Source organism: Phocoena phocoena, chromosome 1 (assembly GCF_963924675.1).
Source record: "Phocoena phocoena chromosome 1, mPhoPho1.1, whole genome shotgun sequence".
In the NCBI taxonomy this organism is placed as follows: Eukaryota; Metazoa; Chordata; class Mammalia; order Artiodactyla; family Phocoenidae; genus Phocoena; species Phocoena phocoena.
Window position 1 is genome coordinate 12532311 of NC_089219.1, and position 13797 is coordinate 12546107.

Consider the following 13797-nt stretch of genomic DNA (forward strand, 5'->3'; position numbering starts at 1 on the left):
CTTAGTTGTGGCATGCAGGATCTTTGTTGCAGCGGGCAGAATCTTTAGTTGCAGCATGCAAACTCTTAGTTGTGGCATGCTTGTGGGATCTAGTTCCCTGACCAGGGATTGAATCTGGGCCCCCTGCATTGGGAGCACGGAATCTTAGCCACTGGACCACCAGGGAAGTTCCAATTTCACCCTAGTTATTAATCTCTAAGTCACCCTGCCCTACTCTTTTTTGCTCTCTCAGTCTTGCAACCTACATTAAATCTCCTATATTTGAACTATCTAGTATGTTTTCCATTTTCTTGACTGGATGTTGACAGAATGTTCTAAGGGTAAAAAAAGAATGACAAATAAATTTTAAATTTACCTCAGTAATTTTGTTAGTAACAACATGAAGACTATATCTATATATATGTATATGTATATATATGTGTATATATATACGTGTGTATATATATATATATATATATATATATTTTTTTTTTTTTTTGCGGTACGCGGGCCTCTCACTGTTGTGGCCTCTCCCGTTGCGGAGCACAGGCTCCAGACGTGCAGGCCCAGCGGCCACGGCCCACGGGCCCAGCCGCTCCGCGGCACATGGGATCCTCCCGGACCGGGGCACAAACCCGCGTCCCCTGCATCGGCAGGCGTACTCCCAACCACTGCACCACCAGGGAAGCCCTGAAGACTATATTTTTAAAAGTTACGTATGGGACTTCCCTGGTAGTCCAGTGATTAAGACTCCACGCTCCCAATGCATGGGGGCCGAGGTTCAATGCCTGGTCAGGGAACTAGATCCCGCACTTTGCAACTGAGATCCCGTGCGCAGCAACGAAGATCCCGCATGCTGCAACAAAGACCCGACACAGCCAAATAAATAAATAAATTTTTTTAAAATAAAAATAAGAGTTATGTATACTGTAGTATAGAACAAATAAACGTGAACAGTACTAAAAAAATAAGATTTTCGGTTTAAGGAAAGAGAGACAAATATAAAATCTAAAGAAAAGAACCCTGTAAGGATTCAAATTAAATTGGAAATATCAATATGAAGTTTTGATTTCTAAAAAACGTATTTTCTATCTCTGCCCATTGAAAGGACCTAGAAATAATGAAGACACAGTAAGCAATGAGCATTCGTAGCACTCAGATCTTGGTTTCTAATGGCATTCTCTGTAAAAGTAACTAGGTCTTCCTAGAAAAATGACTGATTTCGGGTCAAGAACAGAGAGAGTACAAGGTGCACCTGGAAAATCTTGCAAGAGAAAACAACCGAAACACCAAAGGGCACACGGGGCACATCAAAAGGACACAACACTAGCTTGAAGACACTCATACTGGTGAAAGTTCTGCGTTAAAGAGACTAATGGGGCTTCCCTGGTGGCGCAGTGGTTGAGACTCTGCCTGCCGATGCAGGGGACGCGGGTTCGTGCCCCGGTCCGGGAAGATCCCACGTGCAGCGGAGCGGCTGGGCCCGTGAGCCATGGCCACTGAGCCTGTGCGTCCGGAGCCTGTGCTCCGCAACCGGAGAGGCCACAACAGTGAGAGGCCCACATACCACAAAAAAAAAAAAAAAAAAAGAGACTAATGGCTGTAACTAACTGTAAAATAATGAATAAATAAAAATTCACGTGCCTACAATGATACAGAAAATAGAAAAGAAACTCATTTGCTACCACTGAGGTGACCAGTTCTTCACCAAGAAAATTTACAATGGAAAGCAAGGAATTAAACAAAACACCCTGCCTTATTAGGAGAGACTTTTAGTAGTTAATTCTCAGTTGATTCTCATTTATTAGCCAGCTAATAAATGTGGAAGGAATACAACAATAACAATCATCCTTTTGCAACCTCCAATGAAACAACTGATTAAGGCAAGGCTCTCTGACGGACGTTAAAACCAACAGGTGAAAGATGGAATAGAGTAATTGTGTTGTATTAATTTGCTACCCACAGATTACTTGATCCATGTAAAGGGAAACCTTTACAATGGAAAGATCTAGGACTTGCACATTAACCAAGTGTTCAAATTCAGCATCATTACAATGGCAAAAGCTGACATCAAGTGCGATACAACTTGAATACACAGTATCACAAAGGATTGCAAATTGTCAATTGTCTTAAAAGGTGATAAAGGAAGGAATTAATTGACAGAAGGAAATAGTAAGACAACTCATGAATGTGGAAGAGTCTACCAGAGACCCAGGCTGGTCTCTTCAAAAAGTCAGTGTCATTGAGCAAAAGAAAAAAAAAAAAAACAAATGGGGAGAAGGGGAGGAGGCTATTTTAGATTATGAAGCAAAAACTAAACAACAGCCAAATGCAATTTGAGAGTCCCAACTAGATCCTGGTTCGTACTTTAGACCTTTGCGCTAGCTGTTCCTTATGTCCCCAAAACTTAGCATTAAACATTCTGCCTTGTGTCTTTCAGCCTGAATATCACCTTCTCACTGAGGCTTTCTCTAAACCAATCTCAGTCTTCCCTTTTAGCTAACTCTCTTTAATTTTCTTTGAAGTATTTATTACTGTCTGAAGTTTTGTTCATTCATTAACTGCTTTCTTCATTCTCGAATGTAAGATCCTAGAAATCAGAGCCCTTGCCTATTTTGTCCACTGTAACCCTAATATCTTGAACCATGCCTAGCACACAGCATTTAATAAATGTTTTTTGAATGAACGGACCAATGAACAAAAAGGCAAAAAAGACTCAACAGACACTTAGGATCACGCAACGCCTCAGAAAGCTCACGAAGAACGTCAGCCCATAAGAATAAACCCATACACTGAATGAATATTTGAGTGCCTAATATGTAAGTACTAAATGTGCATAGAAGACACCAAAAATATTACATGTGAATTATACTGCATGATATATCCCTTTTAAGTATTTGGCAGGAATTCATTAGCACAGTAATTTTCTTTTTGGATATTAACTTTAACCTAATTGTGCAGGGGCAAGAGTGGTTAAGTGGTGGAGCATACAGGAGATACTCTACAGAGCTGGATAGAGTAGTTAATGAAAAATATGCCTCCTACCTAGGAAAATGAATATTCCAGTTATAAAAATGAACATAATATACATGAGAGGCAGTGAGACTAGTCTGGCTTGAACAGACTGCATGATGGGTATCATGTAAAATAAGGCTGGAAAGGTACAATGAGGGCCAAATGGAGAGCTTCAAAGATCAGTAAGGGAGTAGGCAATAATGAGTTACCATAGGTTCCCGATCAGAGGGGAAATATTCGGATCGCAGTCCCTTAAGATTGGTCTGTTGTAAATACTGTCACTTCAATCTTAACCATTTCCAAAAATTACCTAGAAGAAAAACTCAAGTAACAGCAAATACTTCTTATGCAGTGTTCACCATGTGTTAGACACTTAGTTAAATATTGCACACGTATGTCATGCAGCAGGAATTGTAACTCCCATTTTGAAGATGAGGGAGGCTGAGATCATACAACTAGTAAGTAGCAGAGCCCTGGCAACAAGACTAGTTAAGAACTACAGCAGTACTTCAGTCTGCCCTCAGCTCATAAAAGCCTGGTCTAGAGTCATGTCAGCAAGTGTAACGAGGAGCAGGGAAACCTAAGGGATACTGAGGAAGATAATACAGATCTACATGGCAGGATACAAAAGACTTTTTTTAAAAAAAGGGTATTAACAAATGACTCCCAGTTTCATGGTCTATCAGACCAGAATAAACGTATTCTATCTACAGAGATGGGAATATTAAGAAGGGAACTTGGTTAGTAAAGGTTTTTATGTTAAGGGAGGTAAGAGGTGAAACAATGGACTCAGTTGTGAACACGTGGACAGCTGAGTTAGAGGATATGCTCTATAAAGTCCCTGGAAAACCAAGAGGCATAAAAGAAAGATCACATCTAGATGGATTTAAGAGACATAAGGGCAGTGATATCAAATGAAGACATGAAAAAGCCCAGTTCTCCAATCAAATACAGAAAGGGAAGCAAGGGAGAAACCAGAAAACATGTATTCCTGCTACAGGTATGTCTGCATACAGGACAAGTATGCCATTGGACTATGCTATGAGGAAGCTAGGAGGCAAGTTCCCCTTGTCCCAGTTTTAATGTTCCATAAAACAATGTAATAATAATGTGTAAGCTTTAAGTGTTTACTATATGCTAGGCAATGTGCTGAGAAAGTTCACACGTATTCCCGCATTTAATTGTCCCAAAACGTGGGCATCATCCTCATTTTATAGATGAAAAAACTGAGGCTTAGAGAACCTAAGGTGCATACCCAAGGAAAGTAGCAGAACTAGGGTAGGGGCCTGGGTCTACCTGGGGTCAAAGCCTATGATCTTAATTACTATATTGAAATAAATAATTATCAAGCCAGCCCACAGAGCACATGTAAACCATTAAGCTTCCTCTGTGTGTGTGTGTTAATATATACCTTGACATAAAAACTGCCATTTTCACCATTTTCAAATATGCAGTTCAGTGGCATCAAGTACATTCACATTGTTGTGCAACCGTCACCACCATCCGTCTTCAGAACTTTGATCCCAAACTAAAACTCCATATCCATTAAAGGTAACTCCCCTTTCCCTCCTCTCCTCAGCCCCTGGCAACTACCATTCCACTTTCTCTCTCTATGAATTAGACTATTTTAGGTACCTCATACAAGTGTAATCATACAATATTTGTTCTTTTGTGGCTTATTTCACCTACCATAATGTCTTCAAGATTCGTTACCATTAAGTTACTTATAAGTTAAATAAAATGTGAAATTCTAACGCACACATCATTATGCAGCTCTATGGGGAATTATATTCCAAAATTCCATTATGATTTATGAAGCACACTTGGAAGAGAGAACTGCATTTACTGGGGGGAAGAAAAAAAAGGTGGGGGGACATAAGGAAGACAGACAAATCAAAATTTGAAGGACCCACAGGAAAGTAAAACTTCAGATTCAGTAATAAGGAAGACAGCAGCTTGCTTGCTTTTGACTAGACTGAAGGATCTATCTAAGTATCTCAAAGCAAAAGCTAAGAAAGCAGTCCTGCAGAACAGACTGCAAACATAACACTGCTGGAACAACCAAGAAAAGACAAGACACTGTCGCTTTTTGGCAAAACACAGCAAGACTACTAAGCAAAAAAGCTTTAAAAATAAATACTGAAACAGAAGGATAAATTCCATTTTCCCTTGATTTGCATCTGAAAAACCAGCAGATGGGAGAGGCAACATTTAGTAAAACTGTATTGATCAATTTATAATTAACATCAATCTTTCTCCAAACAATGCACCAAGAGGTTCATTCTGGAAAAAAATTTCTTGTTCTCTAGATAGTAACATGAATCAAACATTTAAAATGAGAATAATAAAGGAAACACAAATTTGGAAGAGTATGCCATACCAGTGAATTCCTTAAAATAGCTGAAATAAAAGTATCCTAAACGTTAAATATTCTAAGGGAATATTAGTAGCTAAAACTGGAACTTGCTTGCCTTTATAGAAATTAAATGAACTGGGACTTCCCTGGTGGTGCAGGGGTTAAGAATCCGTCTGACAATGCAGGGCACACGGGTTCGAGCCCTGGTCCGGGAAGATCCCACATGCCGTGGAGCAACCAAGCCCATGTGCCACAACTACTGAGCCTGCCCTCTAGAGCCCGCGAGCCACAACTACTGAGCCCCCGTGCCACAACTACTGAAGCCCACTCGCCTAGAGCCCGTGCTCCGCAACAAAGAGAAGCCCGCACACCACAACGAAGAGTAGCCCCTGCTCACCGCAACTAGAGAAAGCCGGGGCGCAGCAACGAAGACCCAACACAGCCAGGAAAAAAAGAAAGAAAGAAATTAAATGAACTACCTGAAATCTATGTATTACTAGGAGACAAGAGAAAATATGTTACTATTTAAGCTAAGTTACTGTCCAGAGTAGTAAAATTTTACAAGTAACTATTGCTTTATATAATATCTGTACATTTATCAGATTTATATATATAAACAAGCATCAAAGTACCACAAGATACTTCCACCTTTGAAGCAAAACAGAACAGCAACACTAGAAAAAATTAAATCAAAAGCCTAGGAGAAAACTTTAGAAATTAAAAAGTAGAAACTTAATAAAGGAAGAATCAGAATTCAAAGCAAATTTGCTTTCCAATACATGCATGAGTAAGTAAGCACAAAATTAAGCTATGCATGAGTACCACTAATTTTACAAGATATTTAGAAGAATGTCACAAGAAACAATTTAAAAAATAAGCTGTAGTGTTATGAGCTTCATACTGGGCAATTTTTAAATGACTTGTCTGTAGGTCGTATCTTTCTACACGTGACAAACTGCCACAATACAGAAGAATGAACAAACACATCACCTTCACTTCCTTGTCAACCACCACCTTAAAGCACTCATGTTCCGTTAAGATACAGATGGTATGTGTTCAATACTGCACCGCTTACAGATTCCACTCAATCCAAAAATCCATAAAATTTCTGCAGTGTAGGTGACAACATGCTAAATTAATCATCAAATACCACAGCACTAAGATGAGGAACTTGCACTGAACAGAAGTTTAATATCAGACATGCTAAGCTGCCTCAATCTACATAAATAGATTCTACGAAACAGTTTAGTATACTTCTGGCTCAACCTGTCAGCTTCACCTCAAAAGGAGAAGGACCTTCTTGTCTTATGTATTATTGGGAGACCGGAGACAGTACTAATAATCACTTACAGTCAACATTCTAAGGGACTGACAACTAAACATTTATCAACTGAATGTGATCAAATTCAAATCATACAGTACTTCTTGTGCCAGTTTACACAACAAAAATAAAAGCATCACCACCACTCTAGAGCTGTCTCCACTTAGTAATCGGAGATGTTTTAAAATGCAGCTGCAATGTTTGTGTTTATTGCCTGTGCGTATGACTCACTCTCAAAAAGGTTCTCCCAAGACTCTGGTGGATTTTTGAGAATGCAGAAACCATAACTGGGGCATACTGTGTGGGAAGTGTCATGACAATGAATGAATAAAAGAGGAAAAGAACTTGTGACAGAAAATGTTTAAGTTTTTATAAAAAGCAGGTTGCTCACAAAAGGCATATTTTTCTGCAGAATAACAGGAAAGGTTGGGGAAAGACATCCTGGCTCTGAGAAGCCTTCCTTGACTCCCTTGGTTGCATTCAGCGCATTTCTTACACAATATATTTAACTAGTTTCTCAGTCTGGCTCCCCGACCAGACTGCAGGCAACTTGAGACCAAAAGCTGTTAGAATCATCAGTACCTACTTCCCAAAATGTCCAACACACAGAGGGCTCTCAATAGGTATTTTCATAAAACTGGTTACTGAATAATCAATCTTACATTCACCTTCTATTTTACAAAGCACTTTCACAAACATTACTCTTTTGCTTCACACTAACCATCCTGTGAAGTGGGAAGGGCAATATTTAAACAAATGGCTTCTAGTTTTATATAGACTAAAACAACCCTGAAATCACAAAGATAATCACATATTTGTTCATCTTTGAGATAACTTCTCCTTGGGACCTCAATATTCTTGTAAAGCCTAGAGGTTTTGCTAGCATTTTCACAATGGGTAGCAATTACACAGCTCTGAGTCCTACAGAAGGGTTTTAACTATATAAAGCGGTGTTAGAGAAGGCTCTTCTAGAAATCAGACATTGAAGAAGCATCCTAAGCTATTTTTCCTGATCCTCTTTCTTTGTGACTCTGAGAAGGCAAGAAATTGCAAAAGGCAAAATGCTGGAGAGTGAATGATGTCATGGATGTCATGAAGGTGCATCAATATCCGATGATGATTTAGCACAACAATGCAACACATTATGCCAAGAAGGATAATGTCAAACCACCAGGATGTTTCACTGCATTAATTTCATGACTCTTTATTAGCAAACTGAAATGGAGAGTGGCTCTCCAATTGTCTAAAACGGAGAAGTTGTTGGTTTAGGTTTATGTCCTTAGCAAAGGCACTAAGAAAATGTACAAATCTCTATGGAAAAGGCTTTAAGAAAAGAAAAAGATGGTCAAAAAATTAGCTACTATTAAACTAAACAGCTGTCATTTTAACAATTAAAAGCTTTTTGAAACAGACAAAACACCCATGGGTCAATGTAGATAAAGTAATATATTCATACTGGGCTTGTCAAAAGCAAACAGTTACAGGATATAAAATGACAACATACAACAGAAAGGAAACCAATCAGATTATACACATGAATACGCTCAAAATTAGGGATCTGAAACAGAGCACCACTATTCACTGTAAAAGCTACAGACTGAATCTTAAATGCTCAATACTAAACGACGCTATTTCCTCTCAAATTTTCCTTGTCCCTTTAAATCCATGACGTCATCATTCTTAAACACAAATTTAAGTGATAAAAGGTATGTGGTGTGCCCAAGCCAATGCTATCTCCTCAACAATTCCCCGTAGCACAACTGCAACTGAAGCCTTCATTCCTCAAGGAAGAGACCACAAGGCTTCAAACCGGCTTCCCTACTTGAAAGAACCAAAGTCTCCAAATTAGCATTTGAACAACAAAAGTTGTTCTCACAAAGGGTAAGTATAGCACAATGTCCCTGCCCGCAAGCGAGCACTGATGGTGTGTCTGAATCCTCACGCTGGGCAGTAGGAATCCCACCACAGAAAAGTCCAAAGACTTTGGCAATTGAGAAATGAAGCTTTTATTTTCCTAATAAAATTCCGGAGATGAACAGACAAAAGCAATTGGGTATTCCGAATCTTAACAATCCAAAGGTTTCAAAGGATCGAGAGGACTTCATTAGCCCCGAAGTTACTTTCCAGACACTATCAAGATCTTACGACTGTTTTTTTCTTCGTTTACAAATTGGTTCCCACCCTCCACGGTTCCCTTTGCACCAATTCTCACCAGAAGCCTTCCACGGTCACAACGTGGGCTGCTGTCTCAATCAAGGAGATCCGCAGTTCCTACCTCACTGGGGGAACACTCAGAAAACTAAGGGGTAGGAAAGGCTGCTTGTGTTTCATTTTTTAAGCCAATTCCAAAATCTTCCTTTTGCAGCTTCAGAGATGCTGGCCCCTCGCCGCAGCCCCAATTTTGGAGGGCACCGAACTCCGGCTCCTCTCAAAAGGCGTTAAAGATTTGGGGGTGGGGTGGAAGATAATTTGACACCCCAAACCCATCCTTACCCTAGTCACACACCCTTTCGTGGCTCCGGTGAGGGAACGAAAACCGCCGTGCTAGAGGGGAGAGGCCGGGTTCGCCCCCATCCCAAGGGCTGCCTGGAAAGGGGTTCTCCTCCGCCCTGCCTAACCCGGGGAGGTCGAGAATGACTACAGCAAGGCCCCCAGGCCAGCCGGCACCGACCCCCGCGCGGGGTGCAGGGCCTGCGCCGGACCCGTGGCATAAAGGGCATAAGCCGCCAGCTCCCCGCCGCGGCCCCGGGAGAGGAAGAGGCCTCACCTGGCCCAGCCAGCGCCACGCTCTCGGGTACGCTCCGCTGGCGAAGAAGGTGAGGGAGCCGGGGATAGGATCTGAGCAGAGGCGCTCCGCCCCAGGCCGCGCTTGCCGCACTCGGGATTCCTCACAGCTGGCGGGACCCCCAGCCGCTCCGAGCCGCCATCTTCCTCTACTCTAACGCCGCAGCCGCCTCCGCCGCCGTCACCGCCGCCGCCGCCGCTCCTGCTGCTCTGGCCGGGAGAAGACCGCACGGAGCGCGCATGCGCCGGGGACCGGCACACAGGACACACGCGCGCGCACACACGTCAGTGCGGCGGGACCGCGGCAGGCGGCCTATGGGGGGCGCCATGTTGGGAAGGTACACGCCGCGGCCCGCCGCCCCCACCCCCCAACCCCCTGGTTCCCGGAGATTCTCCGAGGTTGGAACGCCGCCTGGGGGAGCCAAGCTGGAGTGAGGAAACCTCGCGCTTTCGCGCCCGCTTTCTTCGGGTGCCTACAAACGGCATTAGAACTGCACTCACCCTCCTCTGCACTGCTAGGAACAACTGCTCAGTTGTCCCAACGGCTTTAGTCTATGATAGATGTTAGACCGGGAATTAATTCATGTGTACCCCGAGGGCCCGATGAGCACAAGCGCTCTTGATGTCAACTTAAGGAGAGAAACTCAGTGCCTTGGTTATGCAACCGAAGCCTCCCATAATTGTGTACCAACCATTGTGTGACTTGTTACTAGCTCCATGTTTCAGATGAGGAAACTGAGGCACGGAATATATCAGTTATTTTCCCAAAGCCACATATCTGGGGAGTTGGGGTGGGAAGGTAGGATTTGAACTCAGGCGCTTCTGGTTCCCAAGCTCTTGTACTTTACAGTATCACTATCACTGGTTCCAGCAAAATCCCCCTTCCAAGGGAGGAGTCTGGTGTGTAGGTGAGAACCTCCGTGAATTACCTGCACAGCGTGTGGTCTATGGAAATCCCAGAGATACAGAGCCCAAGGGCTTCAGTCTTCATCCCTTGCACTTAAAAATGAAGCAACCTTGAGCTGCCAGCCCACCACCCTGGGTAAAGTGGACCTTCTGGGACATCTCTTAGGACATAGGGCTGGGCCAGAACCCAGGTCTGCTCTCAAGTTGGGAAGGCAAGATGCTATTGAACTTGGGTCAATCTCACACTAGAAAGCACTAGATCAGTGTTCCACAAACTTGAATAATGAAAAGACCCCTGGGTAAACACTCATGGAATCCCAGTATGAGAAACACTGATTTAAGAAACTCAAGTCTTTCAGTTAGGAAATATCACTGCAAAAGAGAAACTTGGCAATTATAAATATAAATAAATATTAAAATTGTATCATTAAAAATTCCAAGCTTAAAAATTGTCATAGAACTTGTGAACCCCACCACCCCGACCCCCAAGTACCCTGTAGACTCAATGTTAGAAACACTGGACCAGCTTTTGAGCACTTCCTTTTAAAAATGTAGGCAACCACCTTTTGGCTCTCTGAACAGTACCATGGAGGTCAGCAAGAACAAGCACCTTATGAATAGCAGCAAAAAGGGTACCAAGAAGAAAGTGGTTGATCTGTTTTCTAAGAAAGATTGGTATGTTGTAAAAGCACCAGCTATGTTCAATATAAGAAATATTGGAAAAACACTAGTCATAAGAACTCGGGGGGGACTTCCCTGGCGGTCCAGTGGTTAAGACTTTGCCTTCCAATGCAGGGGGTGTGGGTTTGATCCCTGGTTGGGGAGCTAAGATCCCACGTGCCTCATGGCCAAAAAAACCCCATAAAACAGAAGCAATATTGTAACAAATTCAATAAAGACTTTAAAAATAGTACGCATCAAAAAAAATCTTAAAAAAAAAAAAAACCTCTGGGAACCAAAATCCCATCTGATGGCCTCAGGGGTTGTTGTTTTTGAAGTGAGCCTTCCTGATCTGCAGAATGATGAAGCTGCATTAAAAAAATTAAAGCTGATTATTGAAGATGTTCAGGGGAAAACCTGCTTAATTTCCATGGCATGGATCATACCTGTGACAAAATGACCTCCATGGTCAGAAAAACAGCAGACCGTGATTGAAACTCATGTTGATGTCAAGACTACCAATGGTTATTTGCTTGTCTATTCTCTCTTGGCTTTACTAAAAAAATGCAACAATCAAATTCAGAAGACCTCTTACGCTCAGCACCAACGGGTCTGACAAATCCAGAAGATGATGCAGACAAATGACTAGAAAGAAATTGTCAATAAGTTGATTCCAGACAGCATTGGAAAAGACATGAGGCTCACCAGTCTAATTATCCACTCCATGATGTCTTTGTTAGAAAAGTAAAAATGCAGATATATATATATATGTATAATAGAATCACTTTGCTGTACACCTGAAACACAACATTGTAAATCAACTATTTCAATAAAAAAATTTTAATAAAAATAAATAGACAATAAAGTAAAAATGCTGAAGAAGTTCAAGTTTGAATTGGGAAAACTCATGGAGTTTCATGATGAAGGTAGTAGTTCTGGAAAAGCTACTGGGGGTGAGGTAGGTACTAAAGTTGAATGAGCCAACTGATATGAGTCATGAGTCCAAGAATCTGTTTAAAATTCAGACTCTTAACAGTGACAAAAATAAAATCTTACTTGTATAAAAAAATGCAGGTTGCAGTGCTCACTTTAGACACTGACTCAGGCTTCTTCTAAAGCTCCCCAGGGATTCTGATGTCCAGTTAGGTTTGGAACTGCTAGATTATGTTAGAACAGGTTCAAATACAGAAACCACTCCACCCTGAATCTCCTAGCTCAAGGACGGCACGGATTTTTGTCTGTTTTGGTCAATGCTTTATCACATAATTATAGAGACTGGCACCCTGTAGGGACTCGCTAAATATTTGTTAAATGAATGAAAGAATGAATGAACTGGGAATTTGAAAACTAAGAGGGCAGTCAGTCAAATATTTAGTGAGCACCTAATATGTGCCAAGCCATGTGGTATGTACAGCAATGTACTTTTAAATAAAACAACAAAGTCCCTACCCTCATGGAGAGCCCAACGGTTTACTGGGAGAGACAGACAATAAACAAATAAATAAGCCAATATAAAATTATCAATTGTGATAAGCACAAAAGTATTATTATTAAAGCAAAGTCTTTAATAATAATCACAGTTGATGTATATTGTATACTCTCATTATGTACCAAATACTGCTAAGTAAGTGCCATTGTTGAGCTTATTTTACAGATGATGAACCTGAAGCACCCAGGGATTAAGTGACTCAACTCATGGTCATGGGTAGGGTTTGAACCCAGGTGGTCTCGCCTCAAAGCCTTTGCTATTGAACTCTACACAATGTTGCTTCTGACAAACAAGAGGACATAAGATTGAGGTCAGTTTATATACGGCCTGGAATATCAGGAAGAAAACTGGGTATTACCTCCTAGGTCATGGAGATTTGGGGGCAAGGAGGATATATGATGAAATGGTGTTTTAGAACAATCTGTCTGCAGTGTGAAGACAGATTGGGACATGACTGGAGGTACGGGGACAAGATATAAGGCTAGGATGAGAAGAATGGCTCTGGTCTCTCTCATAAGTATCATCCAGAGTCCATCCCCACAATCCATTACTGAAATTCATTTCTTATGCTCTTACTTATTTAGAATAAATAATATATGTACATAAAACAAAATTCAGAAGGTACAAAAGGACATATAATAATATAATATTAAGTCCATCCTACCAGTCCCCCCAGCTACCTGGTAAACCTTGCCTCTCCACCAAAGTGACCACTGTTACAAGTCCCTTGTATCTTTCCAGAGATGCATATACAAATACACACATACACATATAAATAGATAAGCCTACAAACAGCAGCCAACTATACACACTGCTCTGGATCTTGCTTTTTGTTTAAACTTAACTATAGTTCTTCGAGATCATTTAATGTCAGTTTATTTAGAACCATCTAAGTTAACAATTCATTCTATTCCTTTGCATGGCTGGACCATACAGTTTTAAAATGAATCCTCTAGTGATGGACATTTGTTTCCAGTCTTTTGTGATTATAAACAAAGCAGCAATGAATAGCCTCATAATTTTATTTGCATATGAGCCAATGTATCTACAGGGAAATTTCCTAGAAATGCAATTGCTGGCTCAACAGGCATGTACATTTTAAACATTGGTAGGTTGCCATTTATTTAACTGTCTACATAGCCCCACCTTGGAAATCAGATGGAAAGTTTTCTCATTATGGGCTTTGCTCTTACATTCCTATCACATACCAGAGTGTTTCTCGTGATAGATCAAAGGTACCTGCAGTTCTGAGTGCAAATCACTAAGCCCCAAACATGAAGGGTATAA

General features: G+C 41.3%; 1 protein-coding gene and 1 pseudogene across 1 annotated transcript in view; one reads left to right on the forward strand and one right to left on the reverse strand.

Moving 5' to 3' along the window:
- The window catches only part of FBXO42 (F-box protein 42), a 94858-nt gene extending 85233 nt beyond the window's left edge, over positions 1-9625 (reverse strand). Inside the window, exon 1 of the mRNA XM_065885947.1 lies at positions 9439-9625. The gene's annotated coding sequence lies outside the window, so the exon portion shown is untranslated. The remainder of the gene's footprint in view (positions 1-9438) is intronic.
- A 1322-nt stretch (positions 9626-10947) lies between these two features.
- LOC136127378 (small ribosomal subunit protein eS1-like) lies at positions 10948-12039 on the forward strand (annotated as a pseudogene).
- The last annotated feature ends 1758 nt before the right edge of the window (positions 12040-13797 follow it).